We start from the raw sequence: 12,586 nt of genomic DNA on the forward strand, positions 1-12,586 counted from the left end.
ACAAGCTAGATTTAGTTCAGAAGTTCGTTATTGTGGGGAGCAACTGGGAGCAACTCGGACTAGACTAAGTTACTGGAATTAAGACTTATTCTATGCATCTGCTCTCCCACAATATGGCGCTGGGAGAGGAGGAAACAGCTTCTACACAGCTGCCTCCAATTCAACCAATAAACAGCAGGACCTGCTCCTGATTGGAGGAGAGCAGCGTACTCGGCGTGTGGGTAGCAGAGTTGGGATTGGCAGAAGAGGACTATAAAGGAGGAGAGAGACAACATGCACCAGGAACACCTGAGGAACATCTGAGCAGCCACCGAGAGAGCCGGCTGGCGGTGTGCCGCTCCCCTGCGGAAGTGGGGAAAGTGGCAGGGGGAACCGCCCTTCCACGGAGGTGGAAGGGACGGTAGCCAACCCGGGAAGAACCAGCAGCCAACCCGGGAAGGGCCGAGCAGACGAAAGAACAGCGCAGGGTCCTGTGTCGTTCCTCCACGAAGAGGGGGAGCGACAGTTATCACTTTAAGTTCAGATAACACTGACCTATACTTATAGAACTACATAGAAACAGAGCAATAAAGACAAATGTACCACTGTTGCCAATTCTGTTCCTTTTGCTCTATCTTGGAAGCTGGGCCAAGACTAGAGAAAATTGTCAAGGCCATTTAAATTCAACCCTGCATCTGTACAAAGTCACAGGAGCTAAACCATTAAGAGTTCCACTTTGTAATGCTTGGTCCTTGAACAAAGAAATTTACTTTTCAATTGTTAACTGTGAAGCAGATAATTTGGAGTTGTCTTCTGCCATCCCTGAAATTTATATAGCTTCATGGCTCCTGCCTGGAGAAATAAAATTGCAGCAACTGGAAGAGACTTGTCCCTAATTCCGAGATATTTTGAAATGAAACCATACATAACCAAACTCATGGCTAAAAATCTGGGCCTACACCAAATTGTAATAATATGCAAATTTACAGGATGTGACCAAAATAGGACAGATGAGAATCAATTGCTTTATGCTACAACAGAGTTTCCAACAGCATAAGGGCTGTTGTTAAGCAGAATCCATGGGTCATCAGCTGGGATAATTTCCCTGTTGATTTTTATATCATACCTTCAGTTTCTGTTGATTATCTCCATCCATATCCGTATCATTCAAGTTTTTCTTTTTCTTTTTTTTTTTAGGTAGATTCACTTATGTCATTGTATGCTAGCCTGTTTTTCCTCTGTATCCTCCCTGACTTGGAACACACACTCTGCAAAAAACACACTATGCCTATGAAGAGTTGTGGCCAGTTACAAGTGGTGAAGAACCAAAGTGACTCCATTTTAAAACAATAAAAAAAGCAGCCTCCGTTTCCCATAGCAGACCCGGGTCCTTGTAAAAGCAGGCATTCAGGCATTCTGGAGATATCAAAGCTTACCAGGGACAGCTAGCTCGGTAGACCAAGGACAGCACAGTAGATAGTGCTAAACAAAGTAACTCCCTGTACCCAGAGCTTCCATGCTGTATGTAACTCTTTTTTCCTGCTGATGTAGCCCATTTTTCCTTTAAAAACTCTCCCAATCAAGGACTGGGGCCTCACTCCTTCCTCCGCTGTGCAGGTTGGTTGGATGGGGTCCCTGTCGTGGCTTGTACTCCCGAATAAACCTTGCTTTTGCAGTTCGGTGTCATCGACTTTCTGGGGGGTCTCTGCGGGGATCTAACGATCTGGGCACAACATATTTTTTGGTGCCCAACAGTGGGAGGGCAAGAGCATAACCTGAACTTTGGGAGCTGTTTTTATTCCACAAGCTGCTGTTGTCTTAAGTACTTATGATGTGGCCCAGAAAAGATAAATAGTCTTCTGAAAATATCTCTACAGGAAGAGCCTTTTTCCCCAGTACCTATAAAACATTCATAACACCTTCATTGTGCTGTAAATCCTTAGCAGGAGTTGATAACAGTGTATGAATTTTTAATGTAACATTTATAAATGGTTATTAAAACTATCCTTAAAGTAAAGTGTCAGTTTATTTTTAATTAACTGTTGGCTATTTAAACTCCCAGATGGCCTGAGGAAAGACCAATAGGCCCACATGTCAATTATCTTCTATCCTGATCCATCTTTAACCCCTTGTTGCCTACTTTCTAGAAAGCTATTGCATATGAACTCTAAGAACTTAAACTCCAGCTATGGTCTCAGGAACATTTTGTTTCTTACAAAACAATCCTGAAATAACTGCCAGCTACCATGGCTACCACACACTATGAGGTAAACTCTATGTGTTCTAAGTCCCAACAGCCTGAAACAACCTGCATATGTCTATACCCAGTAAGACAGAAAATCAGGATGAAGAGTGGTAAGAGTGGTAGGTGTTTATTAGGGGTTCTATGAGCTTCCTGTACTAGGATTTCTCTGTCCTTCTCCAAACCTGGGAAATTTTCTGCTAATATCTCACTAAAAAGGCCTTTTTTTTTTTTTTGTCCTGAAAGATGGTTCATTTCTTTTTTTTTTTATTTTTTTTAACTTTTATTTAATGAATATAAATTTCCAGAGTATGACCTATGGATTACAATAGCTTCCCCCCCATACCATCCCTCCCACACACAACCCTCCCCCCTCCCACTCCCTCTCCCTTTCCATTCACATCAAGATTCATTTTCGATTATCTTTATATACAAAGATCAGCTTAGTACACATTAAGTAAGGATTTCAACAGTTTGCTCCCACACAGAAACATAAAGTGAAAAATAATAGATGATTTTTTTTAAATGATGATGAAATCAGATCAGACCTATTGTCATGTTTAATCCCAGTGAGAGTCTAGTTGGGAATTGATAATTTCTTTCTTTTTTTTTTTTTTTACAGAAGATCAGTTTAGTATGCATTAAGTAAAGATTTCAACAGTTTGCACCCCCATAGAAACATCAAGAAATGCAACTTGAAAATACAGTGAGATGCTATTATATAACCACTAGAATGCCCAGAATTAAAATGAGTGACATACAACACCCTTTCATGATGAAAACTCTAAGCAAACTGGGTATGGAAGGAACATTCCTCAATACAATCAAAGCAATTTATGAAAAACCCACGGCCAGCATCCTATTGAATGGGGAAAAGTTGGAAGCATTTCCACTGAGATCTGGTACCAGACAGGGATGCCCACTCTAACCACTGCTATTCAATATAGTTCTCGAAATTTTAGCCAGAGCTATCAGGCAAGAAAAAGAAATTAAAGGGATACAAGTTGGGAAGGAAAAACTCAAACTATCCCTCTTTGCAGATGATATGATTCTTTATTTAGGGGACCCAAAGAACTCTACTAAGAGACTATTGGAACTCATAGAAGAGTTTGGCAAAGTAGCAGGGTATAAAATCAATGCACAAAAATCAACAGCCTTTGTATACACAGACAATGCCATGGCTGAGGAAGAACTTCTAAGATCAATCCCATTCACAATAGCTACAAAAACAATCAAATACCTTGGAATAAACTTAACCAAAGACGTTAAAGACCTCTACGATGAAAATTACAAAACCTTAAAGAAAGAAATAGAAGAGGATACCAAGAAATGGAAAAATCATCCATGCTCATGGATTGGAAGAATCAATATCATCAAAATGTCCATTCTCCCAAAAGCAATTTATAGATTCAATGCAATACCAATCAAGATACCGAAGACCTTCTTCTCAGATCTGGAAAAAATGATGCTTAAATTTATATGGAGGCACAAGAGACCTCGAATAGCTAAAGCAATCTTGTACAACAAAAACAAAGCTGGAGGCATCACAATACCAGATTTCAGGACATACTACAGGGCAGTTGTAATCAAAACAGCATGGTACTGGTACAGAAACAGATGGAAAGACAAATGGAACAGAATTGAAACACCAGAAATCAACCCAAACATCTACAGCCAACTTATATTTGATCAAGGATCTAAAACCAATTCCTGGAGCAAGGACAGTCTATTCAATAAATGGTGCTGGGAAAACTGGATTTCCACGTGCAGAAGCATGAAGCAAGACCCCTACCTTACACCTTACACAAAAATCCACTCAACATGGATTAAAGACCTAAATCTACGACCTGACACCATCAAGTTATTAGAGAACATTGGAGAAACCCTTCAAGATATTGGCACAGGCAAAGAATTTCTGGAAAAGACCCGGGAGGCACAGGCAGTCAAAGCCAAAATCAACTATTGGGATTGCATCAAATTGAGAAGTTTCTGTACTGCAAAAGAAACAGTCAGGAGAGTGAAGAGACAACCGACAGAATGGGAAAAAATATTTGCAAACTATGCAACAGATAAAGGGTTAAAAAGGCCTTCTAATCCTTTCTCCCTCTCCATGCCTTCAGGAACTCCTAGAACCCGAATGTTGGTTTTTTTAATAGTATCCTGAAGATTCCCGACAATATGTTTCAGATTTCTAATTTCCTCTTCTTTTCTTTGGTCTGACTGTATCCTTTCCTGTTCTCTGTCTTCTAAGTCCAATATTCTCTCTTCTGCTTCACCCATTCTGTTTTTAAGGCTCTCTAATGTGTTTATCATTTGATCTATTGAATTCTTCACTTCATTATGATTTCTTGTCACTATCACAGTTTCCTGTTCTACTAGTTGTTTCATTTCATTTTGATTCCTCCTTAGTATTTCATTTTCACGAGAGAGATTTTCTATCTTGTCCATTAAGGATTTCTGTAGTTCAAGAATTTGTTTTTGAGAACTTCTTAATGTTCTTATCAATTTTTTGAGATCTGCTTCTTGCATTTCTTCTATGTCATCATCTTCATAATCTTGAATTGGGGTGTCTTTTTCATTTGGGGGAGTCATAGTGACTTCCTTGTTCTTATTACCTCGGTTTTTGCATTTGTTGTTTGGCATATTGGAGATATTTGGTTTCTTCACTGTGGTGCTTTTTCTCATTATAGTATGACTCTAGATTAAGTGGACTGTCTATTTTTTGATGGAGCCTTAGAGGCTTGAGATGGGTGTGGCCTGAGAGCTCTGTTTGGTGTGCCAAAGGTGACATTCCCAGGTTAGGCATGGTAGATCTCTCTCTCTTTCTTTCTTTTTTTGATTCAAAAGGGAAGTAATTCCACACAGCTGAACGAAGTTGGAGTTAGTTAGCAGGCAAATGATATACCCACAGGAGCCAGAGATCAGAAGCTCTTTCCCAAGGACCACACAGGGAATCTGTTCTGCCCTCAGTGTGGGCTCAAATTCTCCTTCAGTCTCCCATTGGGTTGCCAAAGTTTTGGAATTGTAGCGTCTCTGGAGAGTACTCACATGAATTCCATGAGTTCTCTCCCCCACCGTCTCTTTTTTCACAATCTCAGTTCAGCAGCACCACAAATTCACTAGTTCCTAATCTCCTGTTAATTCACCACCCCCCCACCCCCGCCGCCAGAGTCAGGTTTTTCTGCTAGGCTCAGGTCAGGAGCCAGGTGCTTCCTCTAGGTCTCTCATGCAGGTGCAGGGGCCCAAGCACCTGTGCCATCCTCCACTGCCTTTCCGGGCAGAGAGCTGGACTGGAAGAGGAGCAACCAGGACTAGAACCCGACACCCATATGGGATGCCAGCACTGCAGGTGGAGGATTAACCAAGTGAGCCACAGTGCAGGCCCCGGAAGATTTAAATATGCTTTAATACATGAAAAAATTAAATCTGGTGGACATGCACACAAATTCGTTAAAATAGTATGCAAAGCCCTTGAAAGCCTGTCAGACAACCCTGGTTCCATATCCCATCCCACTCACTGTTCTATACTTTATGAAGACTGAATTACTTACTATTCCTTTAAGTGGAGCATTCTTGTTTCATGCTTCCTGTAACTTGCACATAGTGCCTCTTTTGCCAAGAGTGTTCTTCATATCCTTTTATACTTGGAGAACTCTGACATTCTTCACTATTCCACTTAGTGCTGTCTTCTGAGAATTTCCTGACCATATAACCCATGTGATGACTTGTATTAAAGAATCTATCACATTATGTGGTAGTGTCATGCTTACATTTTTGTTTCTTTCTTGAGTGTGTGAGCTCTACAAGAGCAAATAAAGTGTTCTATTCACCTATTACTCACTTATAAAACAGTACTAACCACAAGAGGAGTAACTCTGTGATCAATTGTTGAATAAGAGAATGCCGAGAAAGTTCTAATGCAGGCTTCATAAATCTTTCTGATTTTAGGTAAAATAAAAGGGTTAAAAATCTTTTGGTTTAACTATGTTCTTGCTCATTAACAAAAAAATAAGTGTTTTTGTGGTCAGGAATGATGATGTGTTTGTTCAAATTTGGACCCATAGGTGGGAGGTGTTGGCAACACGAGTTCTAACTGGAAGTAAACTCTGTGAATGGTAAGAATGAGAATGGTTGAGTCTATGGTAATAGATACATGACTTCTCTAAACATAAAATGACTAAATGCTTATGTAAGGAAAAAAGAATATGGGAGAGAAAATCATGGACCTGAAATTAAGCACTAAACTTCATATAGACTTTACACGAATTTCTCCAAACTGTACTGAAATGCTAGTGCAAGGCAGACATTTTGGATTAGCAGTTAAGTCAGCATTTGTGAGGCCCAAATCCAAAACTGGAATGCCAGTTTGATGTCTGGCTCCTCTGCTTCCACTCCAGCTTCCTACTAATACATCCTAAGAGACAGCAGATGCTGGCCCTGCTGCCACCCATGTGGGTGGCCCAGATGGACGATGAAGTCCAGGCTCCTGGCTTAAATCTGACTACCACCAGAATGTTGCTAGCATTTAGAGAAGTAAATCAGCACATGAATGACTCTCTTCCTCTCTCTCTCTATTTCCATAAACCAATAATTAAAAAAATAAAATGATAGTGATTCACAACAAAGAACTAAATATAAGGAGTAAAAGGGAATGAGAGGGCTGTTGGTAGGTAATGATAATATCCAAAATAAGACCGGAGATTTCCTACCTTAGAAGACTGAGTCAGAGGGACTCTATTCCCAGAGTTATCAGACAAAAGTGAAACCAGAAAAAGAGGTAATGTGTGGAAAATAAGGTATTGATTACGAGTATGCCACTAACTGGCTTCCAGAATATCAGAAACAAAACTATATCCCTCATATACTTATCTCTCAGCAAGTGGTTTATCCAATCAAAAAATCTAGGTAAGCAGACATCTGATAGCATAATGGCAGGCCCTGACATGACCCAATTTACACTCAAGTGCACCTGTTGATAAGCCACACCCTTCAAACTGTTTTGAAGAAACTTCATTGTTAGCTAGACAGATAGAAAGATACATAGATAGAAAATATCACAGTAAAATTTATATCAAAGGAAAGTTAAAATAAGTAACTTTGGGAAGAATAAACATTGGAGAATGGAAATAATGTACAAAGAAATGCCTTGTGGGAAAATATAATTATTCTTGAGACAGAAGAAAAAATATTCTCAGTCTAAAACACACCAATTTATTTCAAAATAGTATAGAGAAAAAGAAAGATATTGATAACTGAAAAAATGGAAGAAGAAAGTTAAAAATAAGAATGCAATATTAAGGTCATAAAAATTTCTCAGAAAATAAATGAAAATGTTATGTATACATAAACATACATGAAAATATGTAGATATATACATAATATATACATATATGGAAAAATATAACATATAAAATCAATACAGGAAGTCTAGCATATGATTAAAGAAAGTTACAAATAACAGAAACATGTATTTACTAAAAATATTAAAAATGGTCCATGAAATATTCAGCATATTACAGATTTATCATAATATTTCTGAACATAGTAAATAAATTGTTTTCTTTTTTATTTTCAAACAGTAACATTTTATTTCTTAATTGATAATTGCTGAAACTATTGAATGAGAACTTATTGAAGATCAAGATTTCACATAATTTCTAGGTATAAACACATAGAATACCCAGTAATTATTAAATGAAAAACATACGTTTACAATGAGAGATCTTATAGATACTATTTTAACCAGATGCTCAAATTTAGCATCACCAGTATAATAAAAACAAACCAGACACCACAACCCTTCAATTTAGTGAAACAGGAAATATGAACATCATTTACAAATTATTCTTGACAAAATATTTAACTTGAATCTAATCATAAGGGAGCAAATGTACACATCTAAATTACAAGACCACCAGCTGGATTCTCAAAAAATGCTGTACTCAAGAAAAACTATAAGAGGACTATCTTAAATTTTAAAGAATTAAAAAAAAGACAAGGCCAGTGCGTGGCTCACTTGGTTAATACTCCACCTGCGGTGCCGTCATCCCATATAGGCGCCAGGTTCTAATCCCGGTTGCTCCTCTTCCAGTCCAGCTCTCTGCTGTGGCCCAGGAAGGCAGTGGAGGATGGCCCAGGTGCTTGGGCCCCTGCACCTGCATAGGAGACCAGGAGAAGCACCTGGCTCCTGGCATCGGATCGATGTAGCTCTGGCCGTGGCGGCCATTTGGGGGGTAAACCAACAGAAGGAAGACCTTTCTCTCTGTCTGTCTCACTGTCTATAACTCTACCTGTCAAATAAAAAATAAAGAAAAGGCAAATAATTATAAAAAGATCATTAATCAGATCTTGAATTGAAAATAAAAACAGGTTGAAAGGACATTTGAGGTTGAATTGGGGAAACATGAGTATGAATTACATATATCATTACTGTATCAAAATTAAATTTCTTTTTTTAACTTTGAAAAACTCTAATTCTAAGGTTATTTATCTTACCAATATTATTTAAAAGACTACTCCAAGAAAGAAGATAATCATTAAGCAGATAAGTCCAATAAACAGATTACTTTAAAATTATAAAATTATACATTTTTTTTCACTCCAGGTCTCCTGCATAGGTGACAGAGACCCAAGTATTCTTTTAAAAAAAATTTAAGGTGAACAAATTTCATGTTTCTCTTATATTCAGATTTAGGGACATAGTGATACTTCACACACTACCCTCCCTTCTGCCCGTGCACCCACCCTTCTTCCTCCTTGCTCAATTATTGCCTCTTTATTTTTTACAAAGATATACTTTCAGTTTATTTTAAAATTAGATTAACCCTTCACTAAATAAAGAGTTCAGCAAATAGTAATAAAAAAAAGAAAAAAAGAAGCTTCCTCAACAGTAGACAAAAGGGCTATAAAGGGCTATAAACAATCATCAAATCTCAAAATGTTAATTTCCTTTCTATACAATTACACTACTATATTAGTTACCACAGGTCAGGAAAACATGATATTTGTCTTTTGAGGACTGGCTTATTTTATCAATATAATTATTTCCAGTTGCATTTTTTTTTGTGCCAAAAGATAGGATTTCATTTTTTATGACTGAATAATTTTCCATAGTGTGATTTCTTTATATAGTCATCATGTGATAGACATCTGGCTTGATTCCATATCTTAGCTATTTTGAATTGAACTGCAATTAGCATCGGGCTACATATAACACTTTCATATGCTGCTTTAATTTCCATTGTGTAGATTCCCAAGAGTGGGATTGCTAGGTCACATGGTCTACACTGTGACTTGAGGGTAATATGGAGTTACAAGAGGGAGAAGGTGGTAAATGCAGGGGTAAGATTGCTTTAGGAGGGATTGAAAGTGTTCCTCCAAGAAACACACTCCAGTATCAAGAAATACAAACTCTTTGCCTAAGTGAATGTGAACTTTCTTCCCATCTTTGCATCTCAACTCTATCATTCAGTAGTTGTATGATTTTGGACAAAGCCAAATTCCTTAGGGCTACATGACAGTAATTACAGTTACTATAGGAGACAGTGTGGCAGACCATGTTGCTTAAGGTTGAGGGCTTTGTTTTGTAAAATGGAGCAAAGAAGCAGGGATGAGGTTTAGAGGGTTGGTCTTTGTCATTGTTATTCATTATTAATTCAATTCAATTTACTCTTTCATTCATGTGTTCACTCATTTAATGCGTGTAGAAGACAAGCTCAGCTTTGCACAGGAAGCTCTTGAGGAGTTATCACAAAGGTCCTCTTTCATTTCCATGACTTGTTCTGCTTCTTCTCTGCTCAGAGACATTGACTGTGTACTCATCTTTGTTCCTGCTCCTTCTCATTGCTCCTACTTCACATCTTAGCTGAACTTCCACTCATTAGGGAAGCCACCCTTGAAATTCCAGTTGTGGTTAGGATACCCTAATTACCCAAAATCTTATAACTAAATATTGGGGAAGTAACCGAAAATTGGAAACACAAATTAAATAATGTACTTTGTTTAATATTAGTGTTTCTTTGCCAGGATAAGAATATGTAGTAAAGAAGTATTTTCATTTCACCATTGTGATCTAGAACTTAGTGTGATTCCTGCCCATAAAAGAACCTCAATATGCCTTTTCTGAATGATTGCTCTGACAGAGCTGGTCACAGGTAGTGATTTATTCTCACGAATCTCTAACTTTCCTTAACAAGCTATTGCAGATCTGCCTTACCTTGGTTTCTCTAACCATCTCTGAATCTATTTTTATACACTTGCGAGTTCTTTAAGTTATCCCAAGAATGTCAAACCCAGAAAACAATTATATAATCTCTGTCCACTACTACCAAAAACCAAAGGCTTTTCTTATTCTTTATTTTTCAATTTTCTTGTAAAATTGTAGAGGGGAGGAGGAAGTCTGTTGTAATAGGGGCATTTATTACAGTATGGAAATAACTGGTAATTATGCTCTCTAAATGAACTTGACTCTGTGGCTGGTGTCAGGTTTTGCTAAGTGCCCCAGGCCCAACTGAGACTAATTAGGCCTGCATTAAATATTAAAGCTTTCTGACACCCTGGTTCTGACGGTGACAGAGAGAAGAAATCCTGTAACCTAATCTGCACTCAACAGGAGTAATTTATGTTCACTTCTTATAACAAAAGAAAATCCAATTATGTAGCTGGTTGGCAGATATATATAAAGGAGAAGTTATGTAAAAATTGCATAAATACACAGACACAGAGTACATAAAATAACACCAAAATATCAACAGATGGTTCTTATTTGCCACCAGCTACATCAAATACATGTTGATCATTCTGCTATAAACTGATGTTCAGATGGGAAATAGCTTTTTGCCTAAAAACATGTTTAATATGGTATGGGGGCGTGGAGTCAGCATGGTCCTTTGGATGGTAAAGAGTGGTAATGGTACCTGCACATAGGAAAGAATGGTTCTATGTAGACCTCATTTATAATCCATCACTGGAAGTGCGTTTGTGTTTATTCAGTTGTTTTTGTATCATTTGGTATTCTTTTTTGTCATGTTAATATGATATTATTATAAAGAAAACACATTCAATTTAGTTCATGGATGCAGTTCTAAGAATATAATGATTCTTTCTTACACTTTTTCAGTTTTTCATATAACTTTTTAAAAAGATTTTTAAAATATTTTATTTAGTTATTTGAGGAGGATAGCTACAGGAAGAAAGGGAGAGACAGAAATAAAGGCCTTCCATCCAGGTGTTCACTCCCTAAATGGCCACAACAGTTGGAGCTGGGCCGATCTGAAATCAGGAGCCAAGAGCTTCTTCTGGATCCTTCATGTGGGTACAGGGGCCCAACCACTTGGGCCATTTTCCACTGCTTTCTCAGGCCATAAACAGAGAACTGTATAGGAAGAGGAGCAGCCAGGACATAAACCAGCACCCACATGGATGCCGGCACTATAGGTGGAAGCTTAGACTATGTGCCACAGCACAGGCCCGAGATAACATATTTTTAACTTACATTACAGCCAAGGGCTTAGTGCTTCACTAAATAGAGTTCAACAAGTAAAACTACCCTAGTTCAGTGAGAATATAGACAAGGACTATTATCGAATGGAAAGAAGACCAATTTCATCCATCCATAGTAAATTTTAAAATAATCACAGGTCACTGAAACTATAGTAATATAACATTCCCAACTACTGGTTTGACAAAAATATGAAACAAATATCGACAAAACTGTATTCGCAGCAGTACTGATAGATACAACATCTATTTTTTTGTTTTGTTTCTGTTGTTGTTGTTGACGATGTTTTTTCTTTTTAAATTTTAGCTCCCACACATAAGGGAGAACATCTGTAAAGAGGCAACTCTCCCAAGTTGGAACCTGCTAAAGTTTAGGAAATGCAGTTTAAGTTCCAGCTCTGTCCCTAACTGGGTGGGCGGCCTTAAATAAGCCATAGAACCATGAGTACTTCTGTGTGCCTTTCCAACAAATGCAGCATGTCATGGCGTTGACACAGATTTTTGAGAGTGAGATAGTGCAGCAGTTTTCACTATCAATGGTTGAAGATCATTGCTCTAAATGAACCCCACATAGTCTTTCGATGATAAAATAAAAAAACATGCATTTTACTAACACAAATATATTTTATAAACCCAAATGCATGTTGCTTTGAAGCCACTTAGTGAGAAAAATATAACTTCTTTCAGTACCATGTTTTTATAGTAGGAAAATTCAAAGATAGGCAAAGATAGAATAATGGTGTAAGAAAGTCCAAAATGCACATCACCCAGATTCTATATCAACTCATGGACAATCCTGTTTCATCTTTCCTTCACAGCTCATTTTATTTGAGGCTGGTCATTTCACATCATATCAAATCATTCATA

This window comes from Oryctolagus cuniculus, chromosome 1, assembly GCF_964237555.1.
Source record: "Oryctolagus cuniculus chromosome 1, mOryCun1.1, whole genome shotgun sequence".
NCBI classification, from domain to species: Eukaryota; Metazoa; Chordata; class Mammalia; order Lagomorpha; family Leporidae; genus Oryctolagus; species Oryctolagus cuniculus.